Source organism: Leuresthes tenuis, unplaced genomic scaffold (genome assembly GCF_036924035.1).
Source record: "Leuresthes tenuis unplaced genomic scaffold, fLeuTen1.0.hap1 SCAF_13, whole genome shotgun sequence".
Lineage (NCBI taxonomy): Eukaryota > Metazoa > Chordata > Actinopteri > Atheriniformes > Atherinopsidae > Leuresthes > Leuresthes tenuis.
In genome coordinates this window covers 34,206,908-34,222,198 of record NW_027325367.1, presented here as the reverse complement: position 1 = coordinate 34,222,198, position 15,291 = coordinate 34,206,908, and positions in this window count along the sequence as shown.

Below are 15,291 nucleotides of genomic sequence, written 5' to 3'. Positions count from 1 at the left end.
AACGCTATCACAGGTCCTTCCTTTCTGCAGCTGTCAGACTTCACAACCAGCAGCTACCAGTAGACCACACACTCACCAAGACTGAACAGTTTAACAGTTTAATGTCCCATAATATATCGACCAGATATATTCCCAACTGTGCATATTGTTTATCATGTTTATACTGTTATTTTAATTTCTTTTTTTTACCTATTGATGCTGCTGCTGTAACATAAAAATGTCCCCACTGTGGAACGAATAAAGGTATTTATATTCATATTTTCAATTGCATTTCAAACCCAAGAACACCCTGAGGCAGAGACTGGTTCACCCAAAGGTCAAAACACCCAAACAAAAACTGGTGGTATTATGTATGCAGTGCAGTGCAGCGAGGAGTGTGCAGACCTCTATATAGGAGAGACCAATTCAATTCAATTCAATTCAATTCAGTTTTATTTATATAGCGACAAATTACAACAATTGTCATCTCAAGGCACTTAAATAATATAGTCCAATTCAAGCCAATTGGAATTCAATTCATTGTAATCATAATCCAATGAAATCCAATTAATTAATTTCAAAATAATCTAATTCGTTCATATAGAGCCAATTTAAAAACAATATCCTAGCTAAGGAAACCAACAGATTGCACCGAAACTTGTCTTCAGTCCAACCTCCCGTCCTGAACGTGCCTGTGGCGACTGTGGAAAGGAACGACTCCCTTTTAACAGGAAGAAACCTCTGGCAGAACCAGAACCAGGAAGGGTGGCCATCCACCTCAACCAGCTGGGGTTTGAGAAGACAGAAAAGGGGGAGGGGGGTGGATCCTGTGACCAAAACTCACTCAGAGGTGTTAATGACACTAACAACATGCACATTGGTCTGGGGGTTCAGTGACACGTGTGACTGTAACGACCATTTCTGTTTATAAGATGATACTCCCCACCATCTAGTTCAGAACTGAAGAAGTCTTTCGGATGAAAGGTGACACATCTTCAAGATCCAAGAAGTCCAGTTTCCCTTATTCAAGCTCTTACGATTAATGCAGCATGTCACAATGTTCATTTACAACTTGGGACTCATCTGGAGCTGAGACTTAAAACCTCGTGAAATTTTTGCATTGCATACATTATTCCTGCAAAGACACAGAAAGAGGCCATCAATGTGCTGTTCAAATGAGTGCAGGATGTGGTACATTTCTTTCCTTGAAGGAAACAAAGAGACAGAAAACTGCTCAGAACTTTCTCCTGAATATAGAAATCTGTAGCATGATCAGGTCATGCAAGTCACCACATACGTACACAAGGGTATTTGTAAATATGAATCCATGGAGCTAAAGGTCGCAGTAATGATGTATTTTACTTCTTCCCACAATCATATTACACACACTAACAGAGTAATGTTACTGCCTAAACCCAGGAAAAGACAAAAATGTTTTTGTAAAGTGTTATATTCTTAACTCAGAAGTGAAAAGGGTAATTTGCTGGTCTTAAACCCATGTCTTGAAGGTATGAATAATTTGAAAGCACAACGTGTTATATGACGAAGTTCTAAACGTGTTACCAGAACTTACAATTCTCTTCAAAGCAAGCTGTGCGCGACTTTGTCATTTCATTAAGAAAATAATACTTATGATGATGGAGAATGAAGTCTTTTAAGGTGAACTGCTTCGCTCTGGAATTAATATACAATTTTTTATTCCACTCAATTTAATTTAATTTAACCCTCTGGGGTCTGAGCCGTAATGACGTCATGCGATCTGATCACGCCGGCGTGACCATAGACCTTAGAGGGTTAAAAGACATTTTTATGTTTTTCGAAATATAATGCCATCAATTTTTGTCAGATCTATTCAGCATGTGGAGAACATACTTTTCTGTATACCTTTTTTTCCTACCTCATCACTCTATTCCCTTCTTTGTCCAGTTTTCTCTTATCTCCCTGGTATCTGAATAGGAATGGGGTAACACTCCCCCTTCTCCATCTCTTCCCCCTCCTGCCTGTCTCAGCTCCCCACCACTGCTGACAGTTTTCAAATCAAGATGTATCGCCTGCCGGAGGCATCAGTGCACAGTGAATTTTATTTAACACCCACTCTGCACTGCTCAATGAGCCACACTGTAATGACACTTACATTGATTAATAGAGCTCTTTATATGTAAATAGGAACTGCATTCCTTCTGTACACTAGGACCATATTTTAGCAGCACACACCCTCTTTCCTGTGTGATTGTTCCTTCAGCTTTCAAAGAGCAGATACTGATGCTTCAACTAAAAATACTCAAGTTTCTTCACAGAAACTCTAAGACTGAACAAACACTGCCTTTATATTTTTGGAGATTACTTCATCTGATTACTTTTCATTGAATAAATGGACTAGTTACAATGATTAGTTTTTACTTCAGCAATGTGAGTTGTTGTAAGCACTTATATGGAGTATCACAGTAAATCGTGTCAACACTGCAGAGGGGAACAGAGTCATGTTAGTACTTTGAAGGTTTTTCATGCACATTAAAATCCTAACCCATACGAGTAAATCTGCACTTCCTTATTCTTCGCTCTGCTGTGCAATACAAGTGGCCCCAGCACGTTTGTTATCAATACTATTCAGCTGCAGTCAGACAGACTATCGCTTGTGTCTTGGAATGCAACCTTTCACTTTCACTGGCTGTTTGGTGAGGTAACTACCTCAGAATTAGACATTTAAAACTGGTTAAAACAAAATTGGTGAGTGTTAGGAAAGAATCCTCTTACAAAGTCTACAACTTTTAAACTTCTTTTTCTGGTTTACCTGTTGACAAATGCCACCCCATCTGCAAAAAAGACAGAAGGGGAAGTCCTCTGTAGCTCACCAAGTGGCGAACATGCTCTGTTTGGACTGAGCCTGAGCCCACACTGCCACAGTTCAGTGATGAAACTTTCAACTGTGATGTAAAACAATACTTTGACAATCATGCTAGGTTCCCCAGTTTATCTTTGGACCTGAGAACTTCAGGGAGAAATTGTCTACCCATATGATTACCCTAGATGGCATTTCCTTGGCTTCTAGTTCTACAGTGAGGAACCTTGGAGTTATTTTTGACCAGAATTTATCATTTGACGCACATGTAAAACAGATCTCTATTACTGCCTTCTTTCACCTTCGTAATATTGCTAAAATCAGGAACATCCTGTCTCAGGGTGATGCAGAAAAACTGCTCCATGCATTTGTTACTTCAAGACTGGACTATTGTAGTTCTTCGTTATTGGGCTGTCCCACATATTCTCTGAAAAGCCTCCAGCTGATCCAAAATGCTGCAGCCAGAGTTATCAGTTATCTTCAGTTATCAGGCCCCTCTCTGTGGAACCAGCTGCCAGTTTGGCTTCAGGGAGCAGACACCCTCTCTACCTTTAAGATTATTCTTAAAACTTTTCTTTTTGATAAAGCTTATAGTTAGGAATGACTCAGGTAATCCTGAGACATCCCATAGTTAAGCTGCTATAGGCTTAAGACTGCTGGGGGGTTAGGGTTATTTCTCACTTTGCTCTCTTTTTCCCCCCATTTAATTTCTCATATGATATTATGTACATTTGGCATCATTGTTGTCACCAACTTGTGTTTCTCTCTTTCAGCAGGTATCCCTGGCCTGGTGTTATGGTACTTGTTGTCCCCTCTTTACTGTCTTCTCAAACCCCAGCTGGTCGAGGCAGATGGCTGCCCTTCCTGAGTCTGGTTCTGCCAGAGGTTTCTTCCTGTTAAAAGGGAGTTTTTTTCTCTCCACAGTCGCCTTGTGCACACTCAGGACAGGAGATTGGACTGAAGACAGGTTTCGGTGCAATCTGTTGGTTTCCTTAGCTAGAAAATGGTTTTTGAATTGGCTTTGTATGAATGAATTGGAATAATTTTCAATTTAATTAATTAGATTTGATTGGATTATGATTACAATTAATTGAATTCCAATTGGCTTGAATTGGACTGTATTATCGAAGTGCCTTGAGATGACGTTTGTTGTGATTTGGTGTTATATAAATAAAACTGAATTGAATTGAATACCCAAATCAATGTAAATGTGTGACCATCTATATTGATTACTTTTTAGTTTTGCATCTTCTTCACATTTTACCATGACAAATGTTGATAACAGTTGATTACATGATTACAGTAAAAATACAAGAACAATCCCAAAATGAAGTTCACAGTTTGAGCCAATTAAAGGCAGGACTGAAAAATACATTAATAAAGATAAAAGCTAGTGCAAGAGCTCATTCTTCAATTTTTGTCAAGCTACAGTTAAATAAGTGAATTAAAAATAAACATAATTCAAGGCTCTACACTTTTCATCTGCATCTTCATGCTTAAATTTGCATATGGAAGAACTGTTAATTAAATTGTTGTGGTTGCTTGTATCTGTAACATCGGTTATTCATTAGTTTATTTAATTATTTACGAGCATTAAAAAGAACTTTAAAGAGATATTTCCCATGTTTCCCTTCACTAAAATCCTGATCTGTTGAAACAGTTATCACTGGCTATATCAAATTGATTCTTTCTTTTTTTTTTTTTTCTTACTGATGAGCTCATTCTAAATAAGACTAAACTAAACATTTGGTGTTCACATGAGTTGCATATAGGATATTATATTCTTATTCCAGAGAGCTGGATAGTGTAGTGGTATGATTGCCACCTTCCATGTGGGAGACCTGGGTTCAAATCCCCTGCATGAAAGATACTACTACCTCCAGTAGGGGTCCTTAGGCAAGCGTCTGCTAAATGCATAAACAAACAAACATATCCCCATTAATTCCATGTCTGGCAGTGCAATCTTGTGACAAATGTAACATCTCTCACTGAGCAGTAGTTATGTCATCTTCCTTCCTATCGTCTGCTCACTCTGTTGTACAACAGCAGTGATAGTCACTACATGAAGTAGGCCTAGTTCATGCGTGATGATAACCTATTGTTCTCTGTGTCCAGTGCGTCCATGGTTGGCTCAGGGATCTTCTTCCTCCGGGCTGTGCAGCTCAGAACTGCAGAAGTCAAGTCACACCACCTGTCCTTCTACACCCTTCTGACCACTCCCACCTCACCTTGCCTAAGGAAGCACGAATCGCCATGGAAATGCTTAATCTCAGTCCAGAGGCCATCCTCTAACCTTAAAAAGTGACCCATTGTGAGCTGATATCTGCTCATAAAATAAATACGACCAAGGACTTCACAGCAGAGAAAAGTAGAATGACACGTCCTTAATCCCCTTTAAGTTATGTTTTTTGTTTCTTCTTTTCATGTCAAACTTTGGGCCTTTCCCTGAATTAGTCGTCCCCTTCAGATGAACTTGAGCAAAATATTTTATTAACACACCTTCTTATTTGTAGGATAAGAACCTTGATTGTGCAATATGTGGTGAACGTTATAAGGACTACATATTGTGCTGTGTAGCTTTGTGCTCTTTAGTTTTCTGTTTCTGTCAATCTACTGTTATCACTTGACATTAGAAAAAGCTTCCACTTGTTTTTGTTTGCTTTCATCAAGACTAAAAGAAAGATTTTTTTTAAATCTTAATGTTTGATTCAGTGTTGTGCTCTGCATCCTCTTTTCTTACAAAAGGCTCATTTGAAGTTAGAGGACTATGGGAACCTGGCTTAATAATGATAAATGATTATGCTGTTTTAAAGCACAGAGAAGACCTTTAAATTTAAAACATCAATCATGACTTCATTGAGGAAGGCAACACAGGAGAGTTTTAATGTGAAGATACAGCAGCGACTTCAGGGTTTCCATCCTCTGACTTGGGTCTCTTGCAGTCAGCTGCGGTTCGGTACCAGACATGACTACCGGTATTCCTTCAATGGCGTCCGGAATAATTTAATCAAAGCCACCACTGAATAATCTTCTACTTTGTAATTTGAAGATTTGAAGAGTTTAAGCATAAATATAGGACATGGTGTGTGTGTGTGAGAGAGAGAGAATTTCCCTTAAATGGCACAAACTCCTTACACTTATGACTTTTGAGTTTTCACTTCATGTTCCCGTTGTTTTCCTGAGCTGAGTCTCAACATCTGAATCAAAGGAAAGAAGCAACCGAGAAATGATCATCTAGAGTGGCAAGCAGCTCATGACTCACCATCAGCCTGCAACCATCCCCCCGGGGATGATAATGATAGTTATAACTAGAAAATTTCTGAAGAAATGGAGTTACTGCCCGCTGAAAGACAGATGCTGTGCTGAGAGACCTGCCCGTTGCCAGTGAAACATTAGATATTTCAAATCCAGTATGAAATACGAGATAGTGAGATACTGGCTTGCTATGGTGAAACCTGCTTTAGGCAGCATGAGAAAGGGTACGCACAAAGAAGGTCTTTATCAGAGCGAGAGACACAATGGAGAAAAGGTTGTGTCTGAGAACAAACAGCTGACCAGTTAATAGCAGAAAGGTCTGCTGAAGGCAGTTATGTAATTTGTCTTGTGAGTGGCTGGCATAAATCTATTATCCGTGCTGTCGCATTGTCTTGTGAGTGGCTGTCATAAACCTGTTATGTGCACGCTGTCGCGCACATTTGTTTATGAGTGGCTGGTATGATACTGTTATAATAGGGCAGCCATCTTGGCTCTGCCCTCATAAGCAGTATCAGCTGTGTGATTAGTTGCCATGGGAGACCACCTGTGTAAGAAAGACAGGAGCCAACTGACAAAAGTGCCCTCACTTTGTGCCCTTATGATCTTGGGGTTGAATACTGATGCATTTCTCGAACATATGGTTGCTGTTCAAAATGTATAAGTCATATCTCAACAATTCTTGAATCGTCAGTGCCAGAAGGGATGGCAGAAGCCACTGGTGTATTTTTTTTTATTCTACTCCAATGTACAGTTTGTTTTTTATGGTAGTTTTAAAATCATCATTTCATAAGGAGATGAGTTGACCTGTTCATAAAGGCCGGGCATGGAAGCTGCCGTGGTCACTCTCTGCGCTCAGAGGTGATTTGAGAGAAAACTGTAAGGCCAAGCTCAATGAGGGTGACTTGAAAGAGGACAAAAACACCTACGTTTTGAAGGAAAATTTGTCTAGGTGAGGCAGATATTTTGGACGTTAGAGGTGCTTTTTAATGTCAAGCTGGTCAAATTACAGTGGGAGACAGAGTGAGAGGAGTTTGAGAGACATCCTGATTTTTCCTAAAACGAAAACTGTCGTTGTGTCAAAGCTATACAATATATCAACAAACCCTTTAGTTCACTTAAAGTTGAGTCTTTCCTGTCCTGTACTTTGAATACTTTGAATGATGTCCCTGTGATGCTGTATGGCTGAGTTATGAAGCCTCCAGTAGGGCTGTTTTGTGCTCAACGTTATGTGCATTCTTCCTGAATTTCAATGCATTTTTCCATAGGGAAAATTCTCAGTTTTTCCAGAATTCCGTTCGAGTAATGAGAGAGAAAAATACAAGCACAATATTGCTTCTTATCCTGGTCGGACCAGCGGTGCGGGACTAGTAGCGCGCCGGAAATTCGTGACGAAAACGGGATAATAATAATAGTCCGACACTATAGTAATATGTGTGCCCTAATGCCTTTGGTATTGGCACCCATAATTATTATTATTACAGCTCTAATGATATTACGATGAAAATCTCTTGCTGTTAGCTTCAAAGGCCCATGTACATAACGGCCAACTGATTTTCCCTTTGATATTGAAAAAGCAAAATCGGGAAACAAGCCCGATGACCAATAATAAAAGCAGAAACAGGAAACGACTCGTTTTTTTATTTTCAAAATGGAAAACAAAAAAACGAGCTGTTATTTGTTTTCCAACAGCATGTTTCGAAATGAACATTTTGATTTTTAATATTTATTTATGGTCTGAGACTTTTTTGGTCGCGACCCGGAAGCTGTCCGTAAAACACAAGAGAAGAAATTTTGCCTTATCAGTCGTGCAAATTTAATTTGGATGAAACATTGATGCAAAAACAATGGCATTGCATGAGTTTGCTGATTTTGTCAGGGAAAAACAAACTAATGGAATGACGTGTGGTGATATTTCCACCACTTTATGTAATCAGTTTGGAGCGCCATGGCGGGGTTTTTCTGAGAGAAATGTAAGGAGGTGGTGCGCTGGGCAGGGACTGACAGACAGAAAATTCTGCATACATTGTCCACTGACATGTCACTGCCGTTCAGCGTAACTTGTTTTTCTCCTTAAAAGAGAACAAAACTTTCCCCATCGACTATTGAGCAACTTTCCATTGATGTGCTGCGTGGGTGCGTAATGTGTGGGGACAGGATCGCTTCGGGGTTGCAACCAAAAAAGTCACAGACCATAAATAAATATTGAAAATCAATATTCTCCTGTCTTTTTCAAATCAGGGTATCATTCTTTCTTTCTATTTTCAATTGCCTATCAAAAATCAAATAATGAAAAGTTGACTGATTATTTTGTTTTTTGTTTTTCATTAAAACACCAAAAATGAAAAAAATGCCTGTTTTCTCATATTTCACTTTTAGGCTCAGATCAGAAATATGAAATGGAAAAACGGGCACCAGGACAGAATTTGATTTTAATATTTAATTGGTCAGGTTTACGTGACCCGGAAGTTTGGTCAGGCTGCATCAGACATATACATAAACACCGCGTCAACAGTGGAAGGACGTGTCTAAAGCGCTGCTTGGTACAGGCCTAGCAGTGGCAGCGGTGCATGAATTTACGAATTTTCGAAGGATAGAGGTACTCCTCAATCTTAAAGTAGAATTATTCACTGAATTTTGGACCGATTTCCAAACGTATTGATTTGTTAAAAACGTCACACGTGTAGCTATGATACAGGGTGCTAGAATATTTCATAAATGCTGGTTGTCTTCCAGTGGACTGGAAGTCTTCGTGGCATCAGACAGTTTACGCCTCCACGTTGTCCATTAATTTCTGATAATGGACACCTCGTCGGGCATACATATTTCCATCCCTCTTTCCACTAGGACCACAATTATGCTTTGCCTGCTTCTCCCAATGTTCTAAAGGCCAGATTTAGTGAAGGTCTTGCTTGAATGGAGAGTCTGGAGTGCGAGAAGGGGAAACGCATGCTCCGGGAGCGAAGAGCAAAGAGCGAAGAGCAAACAAAATGTGCACGCTCTTCTTGAGGAACTGAGGGAGGAAAGACCTCATAAATGAAGAGCTGAAAGACAATGACAAAGACAAAGCTTGAATGCTACTAGGGTAAAACGGAAATACTAATTTGAATATTTTATAAGTTTCTTAAATAAAGATCTGAATACACCTGATGTTTTCTGGGTTGTTTTCATTTTATCTATCTGTCTGACATTTGACAAACAAACCTCGTGAAAGTAGCTTTACAACTGAGTGATTTATGATCACTTTTATTGTGTAGTAACACCATTCCTCCATATATCTAATGTAGGAGCAAGTGGCACTGTACCAAGATGACCACCCTGTAGGCACGGCCCTCTAGTGAGCGGCAGCAGTCAATGTAGCTTCTATGTATACATGTCCAGAGTGGTGTAAAAAGAGAGTGGTGACACTCCCATAGACTTCTATAGAAAGAGAGGAATGCAGAACAATAATAATAATAATAATAATAATCAGCCTGCAAGGCACTAATCTCTGCAGTCAGCCTTGAAGGCAGCTGACTGAATAATGACATGCAATATGAAATCATCATTATCCCAATAATTAGCCTGCAAGGCACTAATTTCTCCAGTCACTCTTGAAGGTAGCTAACAAAATACTGAAAAAATACGCCTTTTGTATAAAAAAAACTAGCTAAGCTAACATTTGCAGTAACTTGCAATTAAAAATTTCAAGCAGCTCAACTAACCAGTTTATTTACAAAAATACTGTATAGTCATTGCGCTCGATAGGTGCCGGTGAGCTGATTGATTGTGCTGTAGCTCGCGATTTGATTGGTTGTTGTTGGGTGCTTGTGCAGCCTCTCAGGCTGAGCATCCTGACCAAACTTCCAGGCAACGTAAACCCGACAAAAATCAGTTCCGATCCTGGGTGGTGGAAAGGATTTTAGGATCCGGTTCGAAGGACCAATATGTCAGAAAAATTCTCTCAAAATTAGGCTCAGAGTCGCTGGATACAATTAACACAAAACGTTTATTTCTTGCAAAAAAGAGACAAGTCCGCACAACCTGTCAGGACACTGGCTCAGAGTTGTCTGACTCACAAAATGGTACTATTGCTATTTAAATTGTTTATGTTTGCTGGCCACACAATGTTATTGGAAAAGGACATTACTAGCCACACAATGTTATGGGACTAGCCATTCAATGTAATGGGAAAATTTGACTTAGACAGTCAAAAACAATTTTGATTGCTACACAGTTTTATGAGAAACAAAAGATAGGAGGAAGCCTCCCCCCATCACATGAACCTTTATTCTTGCAACTTATATGCATCATATAACTCTAAAATAATTTTTCTAACACACCCATAACAATCAACCAGCCAAGTTTGAAGAACGACAACGCTAGTGTCCTTCAATCAGGCTCATACTGTTGTGTTGGGAAGTTCTCGGATCTTTTACTCTCGAATGGTAAATTGAACAAATCTTTTTTTGACTCATTTCATTAATTTTTCCAGCAGGTGGCGATGTAGCCCTACTGTGGGCTTTGCACAAAAAAGGCCATGGTTCAAAACACTAAACACTGAAGGCAATATAGTTTGCTTCAGCTGAGCTGACAAAGTACAATACACAAAATGCCACAAACAATTCAAACGGTGTGAAAACCTGGGAAAGCAAATAAACAACACAATAAGGTGACTTGTGTCTATATCCTCCCAGCCATTGTTGTTTAAAGCACGACAGTGACTCTGTAGCTGTCACATGACAAATGAACGAACGAAAACAATCCGTTCAGCCCTGTCACATGACAGCTGGTAGAGGACAAGTGAATGTAAAACTCATATTCATTTTGACAATTAGTTCCTTAAAATGTTACATGGTGCATTTATTGTCCTATTATTATCATCATAATTATTATTATTATTATTATCCATCCATCATCTTCCGCTTATCCGAGGGTCGGGTCGCGGGGGCAGCAGCTTGAGCAGAGAAACCCAGATGTCCCTGTCCCCGGCCACTTCCTCCAGCTCTTCCCCGAGGCGTTCCCAGGCCAGCCGAGAGACATAGTCTCTCCAACGTGTCCTGGGTCTTCCCCGGGGTCTCCTCCCAGTGGGACGGGCCCAGAACACCTCCCCAGGGAGGCGTCCAGGGGGCATCCTAACCAGATGCCCGAGCCACCTCATCTGACTCCTCTCAATGTGGAGGAGCAGAGGTTCTACTCCGAGCCCCTCCCGGATGACTGAGCTTCTCACCCTATCTCTAAGGGAGAGCCTGACACCCTGCAGAGGAAACCCATTTCGGCCGCTTGTATTTGCGATCTTGTTCTTTCGGTCACTACCCACAACTCGTGACCATAGGTGAGGATGGGAACGTAGATTGACCAGTAAATAGAAAGCTTCGCCTTCTAGCTCAGCTCCTTCTTCACAGCGACGGCAGAGCCCGCAACACTGCAGACGCCGCACCGATCCGCCCGTCAATCTCCCGCTCCATTCCTCCCTCACTCGTGAAGTAGACCCCGAGATACTGGAACTCCTCCACTTGGGGAAGGATCTCATTCCCGACCCGGAGAGAGCATTCCAAAATAATATTATTATTATTATTATTATTATTGTTATTTTATGGAGTATAACAGAAAATCCACATGTTATAATTTTTTTAAGTATTTATTCACATTATTACATTATCATTTATTTATTTACACACTTCACGCATTATATACACAAGAACACTATGCACATCTACAAGAACCAAAGACCACTAATTAATTATGATTTCATGACAAATGAATGAACATCACAAATCAGACATCATTCATTTCCTCCTTCCTTTCTCACACAGCCCCGTAGCTGAGCTGCAGTCACATGACAAATTAATGAAAGAACAAGCCATATGAACGACCCAATTTGTGAACGAACTGTTGTGCCTACTGCTCTTCAGCCTGAGCTGACTATCACGTGACAAATGAACGAGGACCCGAGGAGTTGAGTCATGAACGAATCATTTCTGTTTCCTGTCCTGCTGACTGAGCTTAGGCAGCTGCCACCTGCCATGTGGCAAGGGAGGGTACTGCATGAAAATGAACGATTCACTCATGGAGACGACTCGTTACTCCCAAGTCATATAAAAGATTGGTTCATATTGAACAAATCGTTCGCGAATGACACATCACTAATGGCCAGAGGTTAGTCGTATTGTGTTGTTCTCTGCTGATGTATGTTCATAAAGTTGTTATCCGTGATTTGAATCCGGTCAAACTGCTGTATGATACTCTCTGTAATGTCCCACTCTTCCTGCAGAGACTTGAGATATATATTTTTTAATTAGTTTCGTTCTAGCATTAGCATGCTAAGTTAGCCTGCTCACTGCTGTCTTCCCTCCCTAGAGTCTGCTCTGTTTTATTTCACCAAGAGAGTTTATTTCTTTCTATCGCCCCAGGTGTGGAGATGTTTGTTAGTTTGTGTTTAAATACCTGCCCTGTACAAGTTCTTGATGCTAAATTATATAGATGCCTGCTGAATGTGATATTATTCCATTTTTATTTAAACGTTAAACTGAGATAGTGAAATTTGTTTTCTGGTTACCATATTAAGTCGGTTTGCATAGTTCTATTTTTATCTCCTTTCCAACTCGGGACATACAATGGAGACGGGTTACATATATTTAATATATGATAGAGGTCTCCCAATGATAATGACTACTCAACCCAATGAGACACTACAAAGACTGTGGTTCACTAGAGTGGAATTACTGTCCTATTTCCATGGAGATGGTAAGGACAAATAACATTTTTCCAATCTCTAAGACTAGATTCAAGCTTGCAATTAAAGTCTGTGTAGATGGAAATACTTCCTTACTGTGTCAGCGGAGATGCACTGGCTGTCATTACCACCAGAGGTGCAGCAACACTATGATGACTGTAAAGATAAATTACATTTTTGGTACATGTTAATTTGTGAACTTTTATTAGCTTTGGACAAAGTCAGGCTGACTTTTTTTCCCCATATGTGTGTGCGAGCTGCTTGTATTGATGTCATGTCGGTAAAAAAGGAGACTTCGACCTGGAGAGGGTAAGACTATATTTATTGTGAGAATGCTGTTAACCATTCTGGCGATGGCTTTTGTTGTTCCTAACTTTTATAGTTTTTAAAATATTAAGGTTTTTGTGCAAATTTTCCTCCCTTTAAAAGTAATGGTAAATCCTTTCAAATCATTAAAAAAGCTTCCTCCTCTTTCAAACTTAACTACTTCAGCATACTTAATAGTATGCTTGTGGTAGTCCTGACATGTCATTGGCTGACGGCTTTGCTTTGCGGTAAGACGTATTGCATCACTTCCTGTTGCTTTGTGTGTGTGCACTGTGACAGTTCTCGCTCTTCTTGAACTACTAATAATCACCTTATTTCTCCCTATAATTTACACATCTTGCATAGTTAACTCTATCCCATACTTGTTATATTCTAACGCTCACTCTTACAGATCTTTAGTTTTTATTTTTCACTTTTTAGCGGTGTGTCGGGTTCTCTAGCTTAGCATGACTACCAGTTCTCTTCCTCTATCTCCTGCTTTCACCTGCTCCGTGTGTCAGATGTTTAGTTACTCCTCTGCCTCCTTTAGTGGTAATGGTACATGTAACAAATGTAGTCTTTTTGTAGTTTTGGAGGCAAGGTTATCTTAATTGGAAGCTCGGCTCTGCACTGTTGAAAACCACCCGATAGCGAGCCAGGCCCCTTTAGTCAGTGCGGAGCCACCTAGCGTAGCTAGCTCTGTTAGTCGTCCCCGAGCAGATCCCGAGCAGCCGGGACTTAAGAGTGGCTGGGTGACTGTCAGGAAGAGGAGTGATAGTCCTAAAGTCAAGCCCGTGGTTCACCATCAACCTGTCCACGTTTCAAATAGATTTTCCCCACTCAGCGACACACCCGCTGAGGACAAAACCCTGGTAATTGGCAGCTCTATAGTCAGAAACGTGGCATTAGAGACACCAGCGACCATAGTCAAATGCATTCCAGGGGCCAGAGTGGGCGACATAGAATCCTATTTAAAACTGCTGGCTAAGGATAAGCGTAAATACGGTAAAATAGTTATTCACGTCGGCGGTAATGACACCCGGTTACGCCAATCAGAGGTCACTAAAATTAATGTTGCATCGGTGTGTAATTTTGCCAAAACAATGTGGGACTCCGTAGTTTTCTCTGGACCCCTGCCAAATCTGACCAGTGATGACATGTTTAGCCGCATGTCCTCATTCAATCGCTGGTTGTCTAGATGGTGTCCAGCAAACAACGTGGGCTACATAGATAATTGGCAATCTTTCTGGAGAAAACCTGGTCTGATGAGGAGAGACGGCATCCATCCCACTTTGGAAGGAGCTCTTCTCATTTCTAGAAATATGGACGAATTTATTAGTCATCCAAAAACATGACAACCCAGGGTTGAGACCAGGATGCAGAGTTGTAGTCTTACACACTTCTCTGCTGCCCCCCCCTCAATCAAAAAACACAAAAGGAGCAAATCCTCTTGTGCAAAAAAAATTTAAAACAAAAACTTTAACTGAACAAAAACATCAAACTATTAAATGTGGTTTGCTGAATATTAGATCTCTCCTTTGGAAGTCTCTGTTAGTGAATGATTTGATCTGTGATCATCATATTGATATATTTTGTTTTACAGAAACCTGGCTGCAGCAGGAGAATCATGTTAGCATTAATGAATCAACTCCCTCTGACTATTTAAATGTTCACGTTCCTCCAACCACAGGCAGAGGAGGAGGAGTGGCAGCTATCTTCAGATCAGGGTTAGTAATCAGTCCTAGACCCAAGATTAGTTTTAGCTCTTTTGAATCTCTGATTCTCAGTTTTTCCCAAAGTGGAAATCACAAAAACCTCTTGTGTTTGTTGTTGTGTATCGTCCACCTGGCCCTTATTCTGAGTTTCTGTCTGAATTCTCAGAGTTTTTATCCCAGTTAGTGCTGAGTACAGATAAAGTCATTGTAGTGGGTGACTTTAATATTCATGTAGATGTTGAAAATGACAGCCTAAATATTAACTTTAATTCTATATTAGACTCTATTGGATTTTCTCAAAGTGTTCACAGACCTACTCACTGCCTTAATCACACCCTTGACCTTGTGCTGACTTATGGCATTGAGAGTGAACAGTTAACAGTGTTCCCTCATAACCCTGTCTTGTCTGACCATTTTTTAATAACTTTTGAATTTACATTACTTGACTACACGGTTTCTGAGAAGAATTCTACATATAGAAGGTG